Source organism: Eublepharis macularius, chromosome 4, assembly GCF_028583425.1.
Source record: "Eublepharis macularius isolate TG4126 chromosome 4, MPM_Emac_v1.0, whole genome shotgun sequence".
In the NCBI taxonomy this organism is placed as follows: Eukaryota; Metazoa; Chordata; class Lepidosauria; order Squamata; family Eublepharidae; genus Eublepharis; species Eublepharis macularius.
The window spans coordinates 186,226,468-186,249,353 of record NC_072793.1 but is presented as its reverse complement, the minus strand read 5'-3'; the positions used below and the strand labels follow the sequence as shown (position 1 = coordinate 186,249,353).

The following is a 22,886-nucleotide window of genomic DNA, read 5'->3' as shown; positions in this document are numbered from 1 at the left end:
CTAACCAGTCAAAGCTGGTCAAAGGTGCTCTTGGCCACAGGGTCCAGAGGCCCCTAAGCTTCCGACCTCGTCCTTCGGGGGAGAGCACCCCATCCAGAACCACATGAAACCTCACTCTTCTCAGTCAGCAGAACTGTGGGATCTTCTCACAGACACAGAGCTCTTACCCGGAATCCCTCGACAAAAACAGCATTGGGGGCCTTTCCTCTTGACCGTGGGAAGATGCCCCCCACACTGCCTCTGGGGCAGCCTGCAGCTGGGGGTTTCCTTCCCCACTTGTGTCACCCACAAACACCCTGTTGACTTTTCTTCCCTCCCAGAAGGATGTCAAAATATGCTGAGGAAGCCGAGGCTGCCTTCTGGCATAACTCTGATGTTTCCCATTCACATATCTAATCCCTAAAGCATGATAAACGCTCTGGACAAAGAAGTTTCGGGGCCAGGTTAAACCTCTGAATCTTTCAGGTTGTCAGGCATGCTGGAAGTACTGGGTGCGTGTTTGCGTGGCGTTCCCCCCACCCCATCAAATAAGCATTTGGGGTTCCCTAAGCTAGCCTCCGCTCCTGGCTGATGGAAGGGCTAGATGGATTTCTCCAGGCCCCTACTCAGTGGCGTGGCAGCTTCCTTTTCCATAGATCAGGCAATGAGATTCCCCGCTGAAGTCCAGCTAACGGCAACTCCTTGACACCAAAGAGACTTCCTAGAGGAGAAACGGGGGGATAATAATAATAATAATAATAATAATAATAATAATAATAATATTTGATTTATATACCGCCCTTCAAGACAACTTAATGCCCACTCAGAGTGGTTTACAAAGTGTTCTTTTTACCCCACAACAATCACCCTGTGAGGTGGGTGGGGCTGAGAGAGCTCCAGAGAACTGTGACTCACCCGATGTCACCCAGCTGGCTTCGTGGATAGAGTGGGGACCCCTGTTTGCCTTAAGAAGAAAATGTCATACAGTGTCTATCTTGGGGGAAAATACAGCCTAATGAGTCTTCCATGTACAGAAGTAGCCGCCATAGGGTATGGCGTTGTTGATATAGACGCTATCGAAAAAACTGTATCGTGTTTGGGTTTCCGTTGCGAAGGTGACAAGGTGAAAAAAACAGATTTGTTCACTTATTTGTTTTTTTCTCTTTATTCCAACAAAGAAGGAGAGCAAGAGAGGGGAGAAGCAAAGAAAACAGAAGCCAGAACTCAGGGGACAAAGAAATCCATCACTTCTAATGGTTCTGGTTTGTATAGAATTCCAGTTTTAAAAAAAAGGCAGATAGACAGAAAGATATACTTTCTGTCTATGCAGAAGATTCCAATGGTAAATCAAGCCATGCAGGAGCTGTGGGTGGGTCACAAAGAGAATGCAATAGAGGGGTCTGGTCAGAGGGGGATGTGTATGCAGTTGCAAGGGGGCAGGATTGATCAGTTATCCGACTAGCAAAGCAATTGGGGGGTGGTTTTGCAAGGTGAATAGACCTGGCACCTGGACTAGCAGAACCCAGGTTTACCTGCCATAATTTTGCAAGACAGGAAAACCAGGCCTCTGCATTTCCAAAGGCCAGTCTACTCACCTTGCAAAACCATAGCATTGCAAAGCAGATAGCTCTGGCCTCCGCATATCGGAAGGCCTTGCCATAGCTTTCCAAGGTTAAGAGACCTGGTCTCCAGACTCAAGCAGGTCTCCTTGCTGTAGATTTACAGGGAAGGTAGACCTGGTATCTGTCCTCTCAGAGGCCAGGCTGATAGGAAGGAGGTAGAGAAATGCAGCTCTGTGGGCGTGCTCACTGATGACGTAGCATGCTCCTGCATGCTACAGTAGGGTCATTTCAGCCCAAAGCGGGCCCAATTCAACCTGCTGTGGAGTGCAGGAGTGCTCCAGGGCCCTTTCTGTCCCCAGCCCCCCCCCCCAGGCCCCCCAGCCGCCAGATTCAGCTCCAGTCGAGGCAGAATCAGGTGGCTTAAGGCTGCAGGAGTGCTCCTGGGCTCTTTCCACCCCCTGGCGGGACCCAAATTTGGGCCAAATCGGGCAGCTGCGGGGTGCAGGAGAGCTCCAGCGCCCTTCCCCCCCGTTGTGCTCCTAGGCTCTGCAGTGGCCCAAATCAGACCCAGGATTGGCTGGTGGAGGGAAGGGCCTACCCACCTGCCAAGCCCTCTGCAGCCCAATTGGGGCGAGGGGGCGGCAGGACAGATGGGCCCACCTCCCAGCCCTTTCCTGCTGCAATTAGCTGGGGCTGGGAAGGGGGCAATATCAGGCCCTGCCGCCTTGCCCTCCCCTCGACCAGATTGGGGCATGGTCGAGGTGGCAATGCCTGTGCTGCCCTTTCTACAGCCTGTTGTATTTTTTCCCCACAACAGGCTTTGTTGCTAGTTTGATATAACATCTTTCCATATTGCAAGGACTTCTATGGTTTCTCTCCTGTGTGAATTTTTTCATGGCGATAAAGGGTTGTCCACTGACTGAAGCATTTTCCACACTCAAGGCATTTATATGGTTTCTCCCCTGTGTGAATCCGTTGATGGACAGTAAGGTTTCCTCTATAACTGAAGCTTCTTCCACACTCTAGGCATTTACACAGTTTCTCCCCCGTGTGAATTCTTTGATGGACAATAAGTATTCCATTCCGACTGAAGCTTTTCCCACACTCCAGACATTTATACGGTTTCTCCCCTGTGTGGATCTTTAGGTGGGAACTAAGGCATCCGCTGCTTTTGAAGTTTTTTCCACACTCCAGGCATTTATACGGCTTCTCCCCTGTGTGAATTCTTCCATGGGAAGCAAGGCTTGCACTCTGACTAAAGCTCTTTCCACACTCCAGGCATTTATATGGCTTCTCCCCTGTGTGAATTCTTTCATGGGAAGAAAGGGTTGCACTATGAGTGAAGCATTTTCCACATTCGAAGCATTTATATGGTTTCTCCCCAGTATGAATTCTTTGATGAGAATGAAGGCTTCCATTGTCATGGAAGCTTTTTCCACACGGCAGGCATTTATAAGGTTTGTCCCCCATGTGAATTCTTTTATGGCAAATAAGGTGTCCCCTCTGACCGAAGCTCTTTCCACACTCCAGGCATTTATATGGCTTCTCCCCTGTATGAATTCTTTGATGGCAAGTAAGGCTTCTGTTCTCACTGAAGCATTTCCCACACTCCAGGCATTTATATGGTTTCTCGCCTGTGTGAATTCTTTGATGTTTATTAAGGTTCTCCTTCTGACTGAAGTCTTTTCCACACTCCAGACATTTGTATGGTTTCTCACCTGTATGAATTCTTCGATGGCTATTAAGGTTTCCCTTTTTACTGAAGATTTTTCCACAGTCAAGGCATTTATATGGTTTCTCCCCTGTGTGAATTCTTTGATGGGAAAAAAGGTTTGCACTCTGATTGAACCTTTTCCCACACTTCACACATTTATACGGCTTCTCCCCTGTGTGAATTTTTTGATGGGAAGTAAAGTTTCCCCTTCCACTGAACCTTTTCCCACACTCCAGACAATTATATGGTTTGTCTGTTTTCTTCCTTTTATGGATCTTCTGATTCACATTTTTATCTGATTTTTCAGGAGATTCCCCCCCACTTGCTCGGCACTCATTTCTCCTCTCTTCATGCAAGCCATCACTTCGTAAAAGACCAGAATTATGCATTCCTACAGGAGGGCGTTTTCCCATCTCCATCCTCAGTGCATTCCAATGTTCATCTCCCTCTTTCAGATCTGAATAGGTGTCTCCATTCTCCATCACTCCATGCTCAGATGTTTCATTCGCTGACTCCCATATGCCTCCTGCCAAAAGAAAGAGAAACCTGCTGTGATCTTAGGACACTTTCCCACATATCTGTGTTAGAGTTTTCTGTTTTCCTTTGCAAAGGTTGCATTTGCAATCTCTGAAGGCTCAGAAGTTAAACTCATTTAGCCTGTAGCCATCCCCTCCCCCCCCTCACTTACTCAATTCCTTCTAAATTCCGAGCTGACCAAATTGGCAGGGCAGCCATTTGTAGCCTACTGGAACAAAAGGAAGGGAATGCACCATGGAGACCTCTTGCCTCAAAATGAAAAGGGTTGTTTAAGGTTTCTCCTCTCCTGCCTGGGTGAATTTACAGGGGGGAGTGGATGGGGGGTGCTTGTGGGATGGAGGTCACCTGTCCCTATAAAAGAGGGACAGACATGCATGCTTTAATAAACACAAGAGAAGGTCTGAAGAGAGGTGGCCAGCCAGATAGAGAAGATAATCTGACAGGGAAAAATTTCTGCCTTTCTCCTTAACATAACAGAGGTAAGTTTTATCAGAGGGAAAGTCAGAGGGGAACGAGTCCCTTCCCAGGCTGAGAACACTTCAGTGCCAGAGGAACGCACAGTGCTCTGGTCGGAGGAGAACAAAGGGATAGCAGCTCACACTGGATCTAGACAATCAAATTTAGGAATACCACAGGGTAGTGAGTATCCCTTCTCTTTTGCAGGAACAAAAGCCTGTCCTGCCAGGAGGACATCATAAAATCCCTGCGAATGAGGAAGAAGCTGGCTTGGCCTGAAGCCATTGTGTCATTCCTGTTTTTCTTTACACCTGGCTCCATCCTGAGCCCCTCTTCCTGAATTTGCAAGGCAGAAGACCCAAACGATGACAGCAAGCTAAGGGATCATTTTCCGAAAGCCTGGAAGACCAGGAGTCAATTTTTTATCATCCTTTAGGCTGGATGGCAAAGAGGGTTTGCGGCTTATTCCCAATCTCTTTTATCCTTGCTCTCTTTGTTGCACCTTTTGTGTCCCTTTTATTTTCGTATCGCACTTCTTTTCCTTTTGCATTCTCTCCAATTTACCTTTGTGAACCAAAAAGCCTGATCGAGAGAAAATGGGAATGGAGAGCCGTGATCCCTTTCCTGATTCAGTTCGCAAGTGACGGGGCTTATTCCCTGTAGCCGCGAAGGGGTCCCGATTTCAGACCAATCTTGTTTACAGTCTGTGATGGTGTCAGTCCCAAGGGGAGGGAACACAATAGCAGGGGACCTGGGAACACTAGCAAGGAAGGCTGAGAAGCTTTCTCCCTCCCATGTGGGTTGAAATGCGGCTTGCAAGATCATTTCCGCAGAATGAGAAAGCTAATGTCTGGGGCAGAATTTGAAGCCAGAATATTTGGAACTGGTAAAATTCCCCCGGGGAAATCCATCAGCCCGCGGAAGGGAATGCAGAGCTCGCAGATATCGGTGAATCCCGTTCCAGAACTACCTGTCAGTCCTTCCAGTTCACCACACTCAGGGACAATCAGCTGTTTGTCTTCCTCCAGCCAAGAGATGAGGCCAGGTGTGCCATTCACAGGACCTTTTCCAGGAGAAAACAAAAACCACAGTTATGGCTCTTTAGTGTGTTCATGAAAGTCACCCTGATTCTGGCCTTCCACAAATAAGGCAGCTGGACCAGAGCTCCTCCATCTGGCATTGGCAGTCATATATCCTCTGCTTGCCCAGCTAGGAACTAAAGAACAGATGAGAATCTAGGGGTGTTCTTACCCCGAGACCCCCCGCCAGCTACACATACTTTGGGAACCAGCAAGCAGAGCTCCCCTGGGTCCCAGGGCCATCCAAAGACAGAAGGCTAGAGGGACGATCAGCCCAGATGCAATAAAATGCCATTCCAAGAGGCCGGAGCCTTATTTCCATCGAAAGACCACCACTCCTTAATCAAGGCACCTTTTCTCAGCTCTCCAAGCACCCCCCCCCCAAACACTCCAACTATGATTAATGGACAGTATTTGGATCTTCTCTGGCACAGGCAGTGTATGCCTTCATCTCTCCCACTCTACTGGCTTTCCCTGGAAAAGGCAAACCAACTCTGCTTCTTGCTTGCCTTGAAAGACCCTTGCAAGGTTGCCATAAGTGGGTTGTGACTTGATGGCACAGACCTGTGTTCTTTCCTTCCCCAGATCTTCTCCCTACATCCCTCGTTCCTCCCACCCTCACTTAGGAGTAGCTCTGACCCCTTCCCAACACAGACGAAAGACAGCCCAGACAGGAGGGAAGCACCTGCTTAGACTCTCCCACCCTCTCCAAACAAAGCACCCCTTGGTCCGACCTCTTCTCACATGGCCCAGGCAAGATAGAGCCTCCAAACCCTTGCCAGACCTGAACACAGGACCACAGAGCTTACTCATGCTTTCTCCTCACTCTGTTGAGGAGGAAGTCAAGAAGAAATGGACCCTTCCTTACCCAGAGAGGCCACGTTCCCAAAATTCTCCAGCATGACTTCCTTGTACAGGGATCTCTGGGCTGGGCTCAGCAGGCTCCACTCCCCCTTGGAGAAATACACGGCCACCTCTTCGAAGGACACCTGACCCTGGAAGAAGAAGAAGTTCTTTATATTGCTTGTCTCTGAGGGGAAAAGTAGATTTCCTTTCCCAGGGCCCCATTCATAACCAGGACTTTGGCAGGGCAGGGCTGAAACTTCATGCCGCAATATCGCATCACAAATTTCCCACAGAACCTACATTTATTATCACTTGCCTGTCTGCTAAGAACTGGGTTTTTTTTAGGTAACGATGTTGTTCATCCCAAAGAGCATTTCATCCCACAATCCAAGCAGCGCATGTGCGTTAGGGCACCCACCTCCCGGGAGCCCCTCCAGGGTTTATCTGCTGGGATCTTAAAGCTATTCTGAGTTCTGCACAAGATACATTGAAAGGACGTGGAATCTTGTCTCCTTCAGTTTAGCACCGACAGATTTCATTGCGCACATAAAGAAACACCTTCCCCATTTTCTTTCCTTGATGGGAGACCCTCAGTTCCCAGAATGCCCTGATGGCACCTCATGAAACAGATTGGTTTCAGTGGTCATTCTGTGTATTGTTGAACCTAGGCCTTTCTATTGTAGGACTTCAGATTTTAAGAGCAGCCTCAGAACAAGGGAATTGAAATATCTTTTACGTGGCCCAGCAATGCAGAAAGGGACACATTTGTAGAGATTTACACTTTCTACCCTCCCCCCCCAACCACGTCACAACTGCTGTTCTGTGTTTTGAAAATGGTTTGTAAATAGGTTGAGAGGCAATCTGAGGGCCTGGTAAAACAATCACAAAATAGGAACTCCTTATGAGGGGGCACTTCTGAGTTCCCAGGGCAGATTTGGATCTGACGGCCTTTCCATTTCTGAGGGGAGAGCGGCCATTGTTTCTTGGTCCCTGAACGCCTCAGTCCAGCCCCAAATCTTTTTTTCCCTGGGCACAAATGGAGCCAATTTTGTTGGTTTTTTTAAAGCATTTTTTATTGGATGGGTTTACAAACATAAACATAAAAATCGTTATCATTATCCACCCCATTGCATTTTCCCCATCCTTCCCCCCCCTTTTCTGGTGACTCCCCACAGTTTTTCATACCCAACTTAATCTAAAAAGTATATCATATAAATTCTTAAAATCTATAATGTATATCTATATTATACATACTAATCAAATCTCTTTACTTATCTTAACTATCTACACTAACTATATTGCTTATCTTAGTTAAAAATATAAAAATTATATAAGTAATAATAGGTACATATACTAACTAAAAAAACTACATATATATATGTAACATACTATTCCTTACATACCAATTAACTATATTATCTATATTTCACATATACTCCCTATAACCTTATTACTCATACTTATATTCCCCTGTAAATATACTATACTAATCCAATAAAATACAGTAAAATATACCCCTTTTTAAGCTTAAGTAAGTTTCTATCTCCCCCAATTCTCCAAAGACCAGTTTCCCCTTCATGTCCCACTTTTTCTCCACATATTTCTTAATTTTTTCCCAGCTTAATGTATTGTCCAATTCTTCTTGTTCTTTCAATTTCCTTGTTAATTTGTCCATTTCTGCCATATTCAAAACTTTCAGAATCCAATCTTCCATAGATGGTATCTCCTGAGTCTTCCACATCTGTGCATAACACATTCTGGCCACCGTGATCATATAAAACACCATAACTCTGTCCATTTTATCAAAATCCTCTAGGTTCATACATAATAACAGCAATTCCGGGGTTTTATTTATATTCCTTTGTAAAATATCTGACATAACTTTAACTATATTCCCCCAGAACTGCTTAGCCTTATCACAAGTCCACCACATATGATAGAATGAACCTTGATGCTGTTTACATTTCCAACATTTATCAGACATCTGGCTATTACCATTGGTCAACTTCTTCGATGTTAAATACCATCTATAAAACATTTTATATACATTTTCACGCACAGTGGTACATGCTGAAATCATAACTACATTTTTCCATACCTTTTCCCAAGCTTCCATTGAAATTTCCTTATTACAGTTTATTGCCCATTTGACCACAAACGGAGCCCATTTTGAAGCGCCTCCTCAACTGCCATCTTCTAACTGAGAAGTGCTGCAGACGGGGCTTCTGGGAGGGCCTCTCACAAGAACAGCAGCCCCGAGGCCAAGAAACAGTCTGCCTGACTGAAAATCTGGCTCTCCCCGAAGGGTCCTTCGGAGTTCCTCCTGGTGAAAGTATTTTTTTCTTATTGGCCTGCTTGGGATTCTCTCATCCTAGGCAAGGGACCGTTTTCTGGCAGGGCTTGAACCAAAGGCCGGGAGCCCCATCCCCTGAGCCTTGCAGCCGAGAAGGAAACCTTCCACCCCCTCCAAGCCCCCGTACCTGGGCTGCCTGCATGGCTGGTCTTTTCTTCTCACCACACGGGGGAGACGGCAGAAAAGCCATCAAGGGCATCTTTTTCCTTCTGCCTGGGAGGGAGAGAAAGAAAAATGTTGGGAAACTCTTTTTGATGCATACAAATTTCTCTCTCTTTCAGCTTTTCCTTTGGGAACCCTCCTGTCTTCCCTCCCTACCGCTGAAATAAGAAGCAGCCAAGCCCCCATCTCTTCCCTCCTTCTGTAGCCATTGCATCTTCCTCAATGTGCCTCGGTGGAACCTGAGAGCTCTTCATCCGTCCAACTGCCAAAGGTGCAGCGTTCGGATTCTGCACTCAAGCCTTTGCAGGGAGCTCAGGGCTCACCACCAGGGGGCCAAGGGGCTCCCTCTGATGCAGTAAGAGAAATCTGAGAGGAGGCACGGTCTGCCCTTGAGGTGATGGCAGCTTCAGTCATAGACAGCTTCAAGAGGGGACTGGATAAACATGTGGAGCAGAGGTCCATCAGTGGCTCTTAGCCACAAGGTATAGATGGGACTCTCTGTCTAGGGCAGTGATGCTCCGTATTCTTGGTGTTTGGGGGGAGCAATCTGTGGGAGGGCTTCTAGTGTCCCTTCCCCACTGGCAGACCTCCTGAGGACACCTGGGTTTTTGGCCACTGTGTGACACAGAGTGTTGGACTGGATGGGCCATTGGCCTGATCCAACAGGGCTTCTCTTATGTTCTTAAGAGGCTTACTTTTTAAAAATCAGATCAAAGCTGAGAATTCGGAGAACTCGGTGCCAAGATTATTATTTATTTATGCACATTTAAAATCCTGGCTTCCCATAACAAGGTACTGGAGTGGCTCCCCTCCTCTTTAGGTCCTTTTTTGCGAAGTCTTTCCATAGCTCAAGAGCCACAGTCCCCGATTGCCATTCAACACCCGCCCCCGTTTCCCGCTCCCTCGACCCTTCCTGCAGCTCCCCTCACGCATCTGCCCCATCCTTTGCCCCCCAAAATCTCCCTCAGCTCCTCACTCCTTTATCTGCTCCACCACCTGTTTCCTACCCCCCCACCTTTATCAACATGCCTCTGTGCAATATGAAGCCTCTGGGGCCCCCTCCAACCTCCAAGGGTGCCGAGTTCAGATCTCCCCACCCAAGCCAACTGCAGGGTGAACTTTAGGGTCTCTGTATAAAGGGGCTGAGGGGCAGGAGAAGGCAGGGTAGGAATTGGAGAGGGGGGGCTCTCTCACACCCGTTTCACCCCCTTCTTTTCTCTGCAGATCCCACCCCACATTCCCCCCTTCTCCCCCTCCAAAGCCCCTTTCGGCTCACCAGATTCCCTCCCAGCCATGCAAGCTGAGAGACAAAGAAGGGGCTCCTGCAAGGGGGGAGGACAGGAAATGGCTTTCCTACGGCTCCCCGCCCCCATTTGCCTCTCTAGGACTGTGATTCTCTCTCTCTTTAACCCTTAGGGAGCACTTCCCCAGTCCAGGGGACCAGGAGGAAAAAGGCGAGCGGAGCATGCGAGGAAAGGGCAGGTTAAATTAAGCAAATACAATTTCCCACAGCAAGGGGTCTGGCCACATTGTGCCCGTTTCAATGGGATGGAGTAGAAGAAGAAATATGCAGTGAGGGGAAAAGGATTTTGTTTCCCCCTTTCAGAGTCCGGATTTCTGAAGGAGGTTCGAGACCAGAAACGCCTTCCAGACCAGCAAGACTTTCCAGGGCAAAAGGGTCAGGTTTTTGGAGCTTCTCCGGTGCTTCAGGATCGCTTTAATAAAAGGGGAAACTCAGCTTCCCTTTTTTTTCTCCCTTTTGAACTTCAGCTTTGCCTTACCACCTGGCACCAAAGGGAAACATCGCTTAGAAAAGAAGGAATCCTTCAGAGCAAATTGAAGAGCAAATGTTGCAAAACCACACGTTGCCTGATGAGAGGTGGATGTCTATTATGAGTGTAACCAACAGTGCACAGAAGTATGGTCTACTGCCCTTTATCCCTTTATCAAAGCAACTTTCAGCCATTTCTTACAGCACAGTCCCTGGTCCTGAGTAAAAAATCCCTCCTGAATAATCAGGATTTGCAGTTTTCTCCAAAGTGAAGAGATTGGGGACTTCCCTGACCTTTTCACAGTCACCTGGGCCAATTTCTGACTCTGTCTGAGCTCTGCTGGAGCCAACTCAAGAGGAAGAGACCTTCTCAGGCAGCCCCAGCCCCAGGAGGAGTCCGGCACTTTGGACAAACCCTCTAAACAGGACAATAGCAAGGGGGCTGTGCCCACTGCACTCTCCTGCCTCTCTCAGAACCCCCCAGCTCCCATTGCACCCCCCCTTCCCACCAGTGGTGATGAACTGTGTGCACATGAGGGGGGTTCATCTATGCTGATCTGAGGCTATAGCTGTCTTTCTCCATCACGTGTTCTATTAGTGCCATGTTGAGTACCATTTCCCTCACAGGAGAAGACTGAGGAAAAGTAGGAATTGAGCAGTTCTGCCCTCTCTTCATCACCTGTTACAATTCCACTTTTCTGTCCCTAGGCACACTTTTTCAACCTCACAAATTGCATAGGCTTCTTGAAAGGATAAAATGGAGGAGAGGAGAATCATGTAAGCCATTTGTGGGCTCTTTGGCAGAGAAGTATGTTTGTTAAAAATAAAAATTGGGATGCAGTTTAGGAAAAAAGATGATTGCTCTTGCTGTTGCTTCATCTGGTATAGCTCCCGCTCTTTCGGCAGGAGGACGAACTGCTCATTCAGTACTCAAACTACTGTTGAATATGGTGAATGGAGCAAGTGGGGCACAGCCCATGGTTCTAAATAACATTACTGCTAAGGTCTAACGGCTGGGACACCCCTCCACAACAGGTGTTTACAGGGTAGGACAAATCACTCCCATTTTATAATAAACTATATTCCAATTATTTTAGCTGGGAACTGAACAAAACAATTGAGAAGGTCTGCAAAATCAGATCTATATTACACAAAACCGCTAGATGTGGTAACATTTCTACAAATTGTCTTTCTTTTGACACCTTTGACAGGGTTGCTGCCCTGCATGGACCTCATGATGCCTAGAAATAGAGGGGCTGTGGCTGAGGCTGTTCCTAAAGTGGCAGTATTTATTTATTATCTAATAATTTATTTATTATAGCATTTATACGCAGCTTTTTCACATATTTCAAAACAGTTTACAAAATGATTTTTAAAACTTTCAACTTAAAAGAAATATAACGTTTCCTTCACTTCCCCCTATAAAAGATGGTTGCCCTTCATACAACCTCAAATGACTATGTTTTCTCTCCTGTGTGAATACTTTGATAGGAAACAAGATAATTCTTCAGATGTAAGTTTCTTCCACACTCTTACTACTTATATGGATTCACTCCTGTGTGGATCCGTCGATGGACAATAAGACCTGAACTCTGAGCAAAGTTCTTTCCACAGTCCATACATTTATATGGTTTCTCCCCTGTATGGATACGTCGATGGACAGTAAGCCGTGCATTCTCCGCAAACCTCTTTCCACAGTCCACACATTTATACAGTTTCTCCTCTGTATGCATACGTCTATGGACAGTAAGACCGGCTCCCTGAGCAAAGCTCTTTCCACAGTCGACACATTTATAGGGTTTCTCACCTGTATGGATACGACGATGGACAGTAAGTTGCGTGTTTTGAGCAAAGCTCCTTCCACAGTCCAAACATTTATAGGGTTTCTCCCCTGTATGGATACGTTGATGGACAATGAGCTTTGCACTCCAAGCAAAGCTTTTTTCACAGTCCCCACACTGATATGGTTTTTCTCCTGTATGAATATGTCGATGGACAGAAAGTTGTGTGTTCCGAACAAAGCTCTTTCCGCAGTCTGCACATTTATATGGTTTCTCCCCAGTATGACTACGTCGATGGACAGTGAAATCTGTACTCCGAGCAAAGCTCTTTTCACAGTCCAGACACTTGTATGGCTTCTCCCCTGTATGTATGCGTCGATGGACAGTAAGGTTTGCATTCTGAGCAAAGGTCTTTCCACAGTCCACACATTTATAGGGTTTCTCCCCTGTATGGATTCGTCTATGAACTGTAAGACGAGCACTCCGAGCAAAGCTCTTTCCACACTCCATGCATTTATATGGTTTCTCTCCTGTGTGGATACGCCTATGGGCAATAAGGTTTGTATACTGGGCAAAGCTTTTTCCACAGTCCACACATTTATATGGTTTCTCCCCTGTGTGTTCTCTCCAGTGCATACCAAACACTGATTGATGAATGCATTTTTTTCCACACATGGGGCAAGTGATTCCTGTATGGTATGGCTGGATGTCCTGGGATTCAGCACCCTGAGAAGGAGGCGATTCATTCCCCTTTCCCCATCTTGTTCCATTGCCTCTTTTCTGCTGTTCTCTTTCCAATGGGTGCTGTTGTGTTTCTTCCTTAGGCTTTTTCTGGGGACCACCAACCTCTGGAAAAAAGGGGAAAGGCTGGTGAGACCTTAAAAGAAAAGCAGAATCAAGGGTAAAAGTCCATTAACACAGAACAAAAATCACTTGAAGGGGGGATAAATCCTTCCACATATTGACTGGTTGTTGAGCTTTCAGCATAAAAACATATAGCTGGAATGGACTCCAAGTGTCATCTATTCCAACCTCCAAGAGAATGCAGGAACTTCACAGCTACTCACCTCAAAACCTACTCTGACCACTGAGCAATGCCCAAAGAAAGGCAAAAAAAAAATCCAAGATCCCTGGCCAATCTGGCCTGGAGGAAAATTCCTTCCTGACCCCAAGTATCAATTGAGTACATAAGAAAGGGCCATGGGAGACGAGTACCAGCTCACCCCTTCCTGCCCTCCCTCCCACTATCTGCCCAAGCACATAGTGAGTCACAGAATCATCAATGACAGCTGCCTGTCTGGCCTGTGCTGAAAACCTGAGTGGTTTCCTCCCTCACCAGTGCCCCCCTCTCCCCCTGCCACCTGCCGTCCTGCCAGCTTCCCCAGACTCAGAGGGGTAGGGAAGGGGGTTGCAGCATCTTGTTTCTTCTCCTGCCCAGGAAGTGACAGGACACCCCAGCTGTGCCTCCCTGGACTTCCTCCTCCCAGGAACTTCCTTGTAAAGGATTCCCCATTTCCCACCTCCCTGGGTTTCCTCCCAATCCTCAGCCAACCTCCCTGAGTGGCCCTTCTCCCAGCCTATCCAGAGGAAGGGCTGCATAGACTGTGATGTCTCCCAGGCCCTCCCACTCCACCTCTGCCCAGGGTGGGGAGTTTGCTCTGCCCTCTGCATTGTCCTGCCCTGCCACCCTGTCCTCCTACCACCCAGAATGGTCCACAGGGGAGATGGCAATACCAGGCCCAGCCAATCTGACCCACCCATCCCGGCCCAGATCAGGGCTCTGGCGAGGGGCAATGTCCTGCTCTACCACCCTGCCCTCACCTAGCCCAAATCAGGGACTGGGTGATGGGGCAACACCAGGCCCGGTAGCCCTGCTCTCCCCTGGGCCATATCACGGCACTTGAGATGGGGCAATACCAGGCCAAGCAGCTCTGCCTTCCTCCCACCCAGACTGGTACGGGGAGGCAGCAATGCTTGGACTAGCAGCTGTGGCCTCCTCCCTCCAGCTCAGGGCACAGGGGAAGGGGCAATGCAAGCCCCCTGCCTTCTCCTCGCTCAGATCTGCGAAGGGAAGGTGGCAATACCAAGCCCGGCCACCCTGTCCTCCCCTGCCCAGATTGAGGCGTGGAAGAGGGGGCAATGCGAGGCCCAGCCGCCCTGCCCTTCCCCCACCACTAGGATACAGCGTTTCAGTCCCTCCAAAAGGCAAGAAGAATCCAGCATTCCAGTGCCCCATTTAATGTGCCCCAGACGAAGGGCCAGTAATGGCTCCTCTACTTTTTATAGATCCAGAGCAGTTAGCCGTGTTAGTCTGTACTTGTGATTTATGCTCCCCTCCTTCCCTCTCTTTCCCCCTCCTCTTCTGTATCTGCCCAGTTTTGATCAGGCATCTGACGAAGAGAACTTGATTCTCGAAAGCTTATGCTATAATAAAATTGGTTAGTCTTAAAGGTGCTACTGGACTCTTTTTGATTCTACTTTTTATAATACCCTGTACTTCTTGCAGATGTGGAAAAGGGGTTTGTGCGCCTTTGATTTTAAGGGCACCCTGGCACTCTAGGATAGAAAAAACTTGCTAAACCTAGTTTTTCATGGTTTTTCGTAGTTTGTTCTTCAAGGCTCTACCACACCTTATTCCTATGTAGGTCAACCATGCCTAAGCCTACATTGGTGTAAGTAGAATGAACACAGCGGAATGACCCCAGTTCATCCCTCTGTCCCCCTCCCCACACTGTTATCCTCCTCATGCCCAACAGAAGATGGTGAAGGCCTTGGAGCAAGGAAATGTCTTTTCGCACATTGTAAATTGCACTGTACAGGCTGTATATAAAGAGAGGTATTCAAAACGCTGGCTTCTGAGCTGCTCTGAAATGCCCAGGAGAAGGCCATAAGCTGTTCCTTTTAGTTTACAAACCAATATTTTAGCTTACAAATTAATACAATACTAAGAGTCTTCATTGGAAGACCCCTACAGAGGGAGTCCTTGGAAGGATCCATGTCTGCCTTCACCTCCAGCAAATAAAGGGAAAGGGCAGCCTTACCCAGAGAGGCCACAGTCTGACGATTGTCCTCCATGACTTCCCTGTGAAGGCTTCTTTGGCCCGGACCCAGCAGAGCCCACTCCTCCTCAGTGAAATTGACGGATACCTCCTCAAAGGTCACCAGAGCCTGACAAGAGAAAAAAAGAAAGCTTTTTAGATGGACAGGGAACTGGCTGGATAACCACACCCAAAGGATAGTTGTCAAGGGCATCGTGTCTGATTGGAGGGAGGTGTCCAGTGGAGTGCCGCAGGGCTCAGTTCAGGGCCGAGTGCTTTTCAATATTTTTATAAATGTCAAGAGAGGACAGGACTCGTAACAGTGGGTTTATAGTAAAAGAGCGAAGGTACTGGCTAGACACTAGGAAAAAACGTCTTCATGTTAAGCGTAATCCAGCAGTGGAATCAGCTGCCTAGGGATGTGGTGGGCTCCCTCCCATTGACAGCCCTTCAAGGAGTGGCTGGACAGATCCTTGTTGTGGATCCTTTAGGCTGTTCCTGCATTGGACAGGGGGTTGGGCTAGATGGAGTGTAAGACCTTTTCCAACTCTGATTCTATGATATGACTCTATGATTCTCAGTTTCCTCTCAGATAATGTAACAATTATTCCTTCTCAAAGTGCAATCCAAAAAGATTATAATTAGACTCTTGCATGAAGCCTTCACACTTCCATCAGAGCTTTTTATTTTCCATCCAGTGAAGCGCACAGACAAGAGAGAAGGGAAGGAGAGAATGAGGTTCAGGGAGGCAGCCAGGGTCGTGATTTCCAGTTCCACACTTACCCCGTCTGACTGTAGAGAAGCTGCATTCTCTCTGCCGCTAAGATATTGCAAAGAATATATCGTTCCTATCATGTCCTCACCTGGAGGGATCAAAGAGAATCGGAAAAAACTTTCCAAGTATTTAGCATCTCAGTTTCTTGCACAGTAGAAGTAGATTCTTCCTCTAGTGGCTTATGGTCACAACTGCACTTGCATCTTGATTTAGGATAATGTTGTGATTCCAAATGTTTGCAAAAGCTACTCTTGATATGATAAAATATGATAAAATAGACAAAATTATGGCTTATTTCTCCAGGAAGACATTTGAAATTCAAGGAATAGGCAGTCTTAAACCCACCAACAGAATCACAGCGGCCATACCCCAGAATATTTTGGCATGTGGTAAGATCAGCACATACGGAAAAAGGCAGCCTCGGTATTGGTGAAGTACCACTGCCAACGTCGCATAGAGGCATTCCCTCAGTCCCAGCGAAGGTCATCCATCAGGGCAACCAAGGCTGTTTCAATCCCATAACCAAGCCTAAAAGCAGATTGGAAAGGATCTAAAAATACCCTGGTCCCGGAAGTCCTGAAGTGGTCCTGCCACCACCCTTTCCATCACTTTCCTCAAGAATGGAACATTTGAGACTGGAGACGTGAGATCTCCTGGGCTGAAACCGTCAAAGGACCCTGTCCACATCCTTAAAAATGACTGGAGAATAATGACAAAGAACCAGAAAAGCTGTCACCCTGCCACCATCTGGCCCCGTCACTGCTTTTCCAGGGTCCAAGTCAGAACGCAGGAAAGACATTTTATCTGAGAAGTGATGAGCAAAACAGCTGCAGCCCAGCGCAGAGGCTGGGGCCTGTTACGACTTGAGACAGGCCCTTCGTTGCCATGGACACCATGAAATCTTAGAGTGCTCCTGAACAAGTAGCCTCAGCCTGTACTATGTTACTGTGCCATAAGGTCTCCTCAAGGAGTGTCATTTTACATTAATTGTCATTTTTTGAGTTAGGAGGCAACTTTGTCCTCAGTGCCCTTCCTGCTGACACCAGAGGTGAGGTGGGCCAGAAATATTTTCGTCTTATTTTCTCCCATACGTTTAGGAGCTTCTCGCAACAGGATCAAGATTAAACTATAAATCCCTATCATTTTTCTTTATCCTCAACCACAAACCTACTGGCATTTTTATAAAGTACTTACCCACTAGTTAATCATGTTACCTTTGCACTAAACTATTATTATTTCAATTATTTAGCGAAGATTATAAATTGGTTCTCTTTTTTCCCCCTCCCCAAATGGATATTTCCAAAGTGGAAAGCTGGAATGGCGTATTCTTGCCACACTGGACCTGGGGATGGGATGGGGAGTAAAAATGCAGCCCACTTACAGTTGAGGAAGACACCTAGTGGGTACAATCACCCTTTTGATCTTACCAGGAAAATCCGCTCCACGGTAATGCTCCTGCAAGATATTTTCCTGCACCTGAAAGAGAAGTGGGGATCCCAGAATGGGGACACTGTTGAGAAAAGAAGCAGGGAAAAGGTGTATGTGAGGGGTTATAAAAGAGTTGGGGCAATCCATATGGATTTTGGGGGTATCTTTAATGATATCTTGTGCCCCATGTACCACCCAGGTGTGTCCCTCTCACCTGCTGCTCCTGAATCTTGGCATCTGCCTGGCTCAGGAGGAACCCTTCTGCCAGGGCCACCGCCTGGGAACTGGTCTCCGGCCCGCATTCCCTGACCCAGCCCTCCATCTCCAAGGGCAGGATAGCCAGGAATTGCTCCAAGACCACCAGGTCCAGGATCTCCTCCTTGCTGTGCCTTGCCGGCTTCAGCCACTGGTGGCACAGATGGTGCAGTCGGCTGCAAGCCTCTCGGGGCCCTTCGGCCTCCTGGTAGCGGAAATGCCTGAATTGCTGGTGCTGCTCATCTGAAGGGGGAAAATCCTCTCCCAGGCTCTTCTGCATGGTTCCTTCCCACAGTTCTCTTCTGCTCCCAGCCTCAGTGGGATTGGGGCCTTTTTGTGCTTCTTGACCAACTGATTTTGTCTCTCCCCTCATCCTCCTTTCCTCTCCAATCAGCTTCCACCTGGTCCTGTGAATCGCCTTCCTCCTCTGCTGGATTCTTCAGTAAAGGCAAGTGCTGGATCTATGACCTCCTGCAAAGAGAAGATTGATTTGTGATCTGTCTATCTATATATATATGAAGCTTCAACACAGCACGAAGAAAGCATGAATGTGCAAACAGGGGAACCCTCCAAAAATCCTACTTAGCTATTACAGAACTACAAGGGAAAAAAGAGTGAGAAAAGGAACGTAATGGCAGTATAGCAACATCAGTGTCGTGACAAAATTATCAAAAAGAGTCCAGTAGCACCTTTAAGACTAACCAATTTTATTATAGCATAAGCTTTCAAGAATCAAGTTATCTTCATCAGATGCCAGTTTTGATCAGGCATCTGACGAAGAGAACTTGATTCTCGAAAGCTTATGCTATAATAAAATTGGTTAGTCTTAAAGGTGCTACTGGACTCTTTTTGATTTTGCTACTACAGACTAACACGGCTAACTCCTCTGGATCTGTGACAAAATTATGGAACTGCCTCCTTGTCTATGGGAGCTTCACTCATCTGAGCCTGGCCTTCTGCAGGTGCCAGCTTGAAAATGGGCAAAATCAACAGATGCCCGTACATCCCTACGGAATGGTGTACCTGAAGAGGTCAGGAAAGCTCCCACTCTCAGAGCTGCCTGCAAACTTTGCAAAAATGAGTTATTAAGGAGGGCTTACTACTTAGCTAATACGCCTGTATTGTAAGAAGTGGCTCAGAGATGCTCTCAAAAGGGGACTGGGACTGTAGACTATTCTACTGGATTCTGTCTATTGGTGTTGATATGCAACTTTTGTGTCAATGAATCTTACTACATAATTCAGTAAGTGGGTTTCCGATGACTCACCCCATTTCCTAGAGCGCAGGGGCGATAGTGCACCCCTGGCGGGGATAAGAGGTGATGGCTGGCCTGCCGGCTGCCTTCCTCCCCGCCATGCTCCCCGTGCCTCCGGGGCCTGGTGCAGGAGCGCCTTGGCCTGCCTGGTGCCCTCCTCCCCGCTTGTGCTCTCCTCGCCTCCTGCAATAGATACAGAAGAGGAAATACTTCTTTCCCAAGTGAGTACTTGAGCCGGGCAAGAGGCAGGACAGGCAAGCTTGCCTGCTCCGCGCTCAGCAGCCCCGCTTGAAACAGGGATGGGTGGGAAGGGCAAGGCACCTGCTGCCCTCTGAAGCCCTGCTTGAGCCAGGAGGGGAGGCCGCGTGCCCTGCCAACCTCCAAAGCCCTGACCCCCAGCTCCCCCCATCAGTCGTCCCCAGCTCCACTTGAGCTGGGCAAGGGAAAGGAGGGGCGAGCTGCCAGCCACCCTCCGCAGCCCCTTTTGAGCCGGCCTCCAGAGGTGTGATCCCCAGCTCCCGCTCTGTCAGCCCTCCCCAGCTCCCACCCCTCGGCCCTCCCCTGCCTGCCAGCCCTCCCCAGCCCCAGATTTCTAGAGCCGGTTGTATTGTTTCCTACAATGGGCCTTGTTGCTACATGTTCGTGTTAAATTACTTAGGTTTTGTATCTGCAGCGTTTTATCTTTATATTCACATTTTTGCTTGTTTTCAAATGTCTTCAATCCATATCCTGTTATATTGTTTATTGAATGTTCCAGCCATTGATCATATTGGCTCACACTGCGTAATCTGCCTTGAGTCTCAGAGAAAACGCAGACTATAAATAATGTAAATAAAATATAAGTAACATAAACAGACAGCAAAAGAGAGGCCTTTTGCTAGAGTTTGCAGACAGCAGCACAATACAGAGAAAATACAGTCGAAGGTGCCTGCCTTATTCCAGGAAGAACTCAGCTCCACCTCCAGTGAAGAGGAGCTTCCAGAGAGCAAGCAGAAAAGACCTTTGGATCAATGGAGCCCTCTGGTTAATTCTGGCAACAGCCGGGAGGCCTTTTGCAAAGGGGATATGATTGCATTACTTACCGATTTTGCAAAAAGTTCTCAAGCTCTGCCTCCTCCTCCTTCACTCAACACCACACTGGCCACTCAATACACAACTGGGACAGGAAGTGACTGTGGCCTCTCTAGGACTGGAGGCTCCTTCCCTTTAACCCTTAGGTGGGCTCTCCAGAAAGCAAAAAGGACCCACTTCTGGCTTGGCCCTGCCAGAGGGTGCATGAAACAAAAGAAAACCACTGTTACATTGCAGACTATTTTTATTCCATATGCAGCACCCACCACCGCCTTGGGGCACCGTCATGGTGCAGAAGCATGAATGATGTTGCATATAGAAGAAAAAAATGATCTGCAATGCCTTCGTTGCTAGTATAAACATATAACCAGAGCTTGTAGGGAGAGCTAAAGCTCAGTAGGAGCTTAGGCTAGCAAGAGATGCTAAAAACAACAACAAAAAAGTGTCTTTGCTTATGTTCAAAGAAAGCAAAAGAGCAAGAACATGGTAGGCACCTTGCCCCGACAGGAAAGTGAAATTGTAATAAACATCTAGGTCAAATCCACATTACTCATTCTAAGTCGCATGTTCCCCGCATTCCCCACGCAATCCCGAGTGCCGGTCACATTACCTCATTAAACAGACGCATTTCATTCGCATTTCTCCCAAATATGTGGTCACAGGTTTTCAACGGGAGTTTCACGGTGGCCGTGAACGGGCCAATGCGCAATTTACGTGGTTTTTTTAAAAACCACCCCCCTTCCTGTCTCTCCGGCCGTTCCGAGAGTTCCTATTGGCTGATTCAACTTGCAAGTGCTCCGTAGTCTGCAAAAGACTGTTTTTGACTTCATAGCATTGGATTTATTGATTATGCTGTTTCTGAATCAAATCTGGTAGTTTGAAAAATCATTTTGGGGTGAATCCATCCTCAGAACGGACTCACAAAACTTCCTTTTTAACTGTTTTTTATTTTTTTTATTTTATATTACTGTAATATCGAAATTATGAAATATTGAAATAATGACACTCCAAGGAAGTGAAACTTCAGTAAAATTATGGCACTGAATTGTCCTGCGTAGGAAATGCCCACGAAAGCTTCCCACATGCTTCCAAATTCCCCAAAAAGCAACAGGAGAGAGCCATCAGTGCTGTCAGTGGGGGGAAAGAGAGGCATCATTATCTTCAATGATGTTTCTTCATAAGGCAAGATCGAAATAACGGAAAAGTGCACTAAAAAAACATTTAAAAAAATGGGCGGGAAAAAAGGTCCCGCCCAAAAAAGCGGTTTTCGAGCGGCCGTGTGACCGGAGGGACGCATGAGAAAGACGGATTGGAAGCAGGAATGTGAACGAAGAGGAAAAAATCGCGGATTGGAGGCAAACGGAAAATATCCGATAAACATGCGGGTAATGGGTGAATGTGGATTCGACCCTAGTTTCTTTAAATGGAACTAAGTCCTTGGGTCTGATGAGTTGCATGCAAGGGTACTAAAAGAACTTGCGGATGTAATTTCCACAGCTCTGTCCATTATTTTTGAGAATTCCTGGAGAACAGGCAAGATGCCAGAAGATTGGAGATGGGCAAATGTTGTCCCCATCTTCAAGAAGGGGAAAAAGAAGGATCCAGGTAACTCTTGGCCCATCAGCTTGAATTTATACCTGGAAAAGTTTTGGAACAAATCAAACAGCCACTCCTTGACCATTCAGAAAGGTTGGCTGTGATTACTAAGAGCCAACATGGGTTTCTCAAGAACAGGTCATGTCAGTCTAACCTTACCTCTTTTTTTGAGAAATGCGGTAGACGAATTTTATCGCAATTTCAGTAAGGCTTTTGATAAGGTTCCACATTATATCCTTGTTGACAAGTTGGTAAAATGTGATTTGGATCCTATTACTGTTAGGTGGGTCTGTAGCTGGTTGACCGATCACACCCGAAGAGACTGCTAGTTAATAGTAGCAGACCTGGGATCTGTTCTGTTCAACATTTTTATAAACGATTTGGATGAAGGCATAGAGGAAAAACTTTTTTTCTTTAATATATATATATATATATATATATATATATATATATATATATATGCATATCTTATCTCCTTAACATCCCAACTCCATATTCTTACTTAGACTAATCATTAATTCATTTTTCTTCTCCATTCACAGAGAGTCATCAAGGGCTTTCAATTTTCCATGTATATAAACAATACTTTTATCTCTCTTTGTAACTATAAGTTTGGCAATCCAGTCCCTCTACTGTCAGTAAATAAACCATTTCAACATTTCCCCATATGACATTAGAAAAAACATAGTATTTTCCCTCCTATCCGTATTTCCCAACACATAAAACTCCAGTCTAGACTATAAATTAATTTTTCAATTTCACATTAACATATATAATTATAGCCATTTTGCTATTTTTTTAACCATTCCACTCCACCCAAAATAATAAAATGATCCTTCCATTCCCCTTTCCAAACTTTAATTTACACACCTTTAATCCTATTTTATAAAAACATACACCATCAATAGTTTTATAGGGAGTTCTCTTTAATAAATTTACAAAATAAATTTGGGGCCTCCATGTTTACCAATCATCCCTTATTTATTTATGCCCAAAATTCTTTGTTCAAGTCCTCATGACTGTTCTGTTTTTGTTCCTCTTCCTCTTCTGGTCTGGGGTAATCTTCTTTCTTCTGATTCTTTCAAATCTTCACAACCTAAATTATGACGTTTATTTTTTATTACGAATCTAGTATAAACTCTATACATTCCAATTCCACATTCGAGTTAAATATCTGGTATAAACTTTTAAAAGCCCAGCCCATTTCCACTCTTTGGGTATACATCAA

The 22,886-nt window shown here is 46.6% G+C and overlaps 1 pseudogene; it reads right to left on the bottom strand.

The window, feature by feature from the left end:
* Positions 1 to 785: 785 nt before the first annotated feature.
* LOC129328038 (zinc finger protein 420-like) lies at positions 786 to 20,141 on the bottom strand (annotated as a pseudogene).
* Positions 20,142 to 22,886: the final 2,745 nt, after the last annotated feature.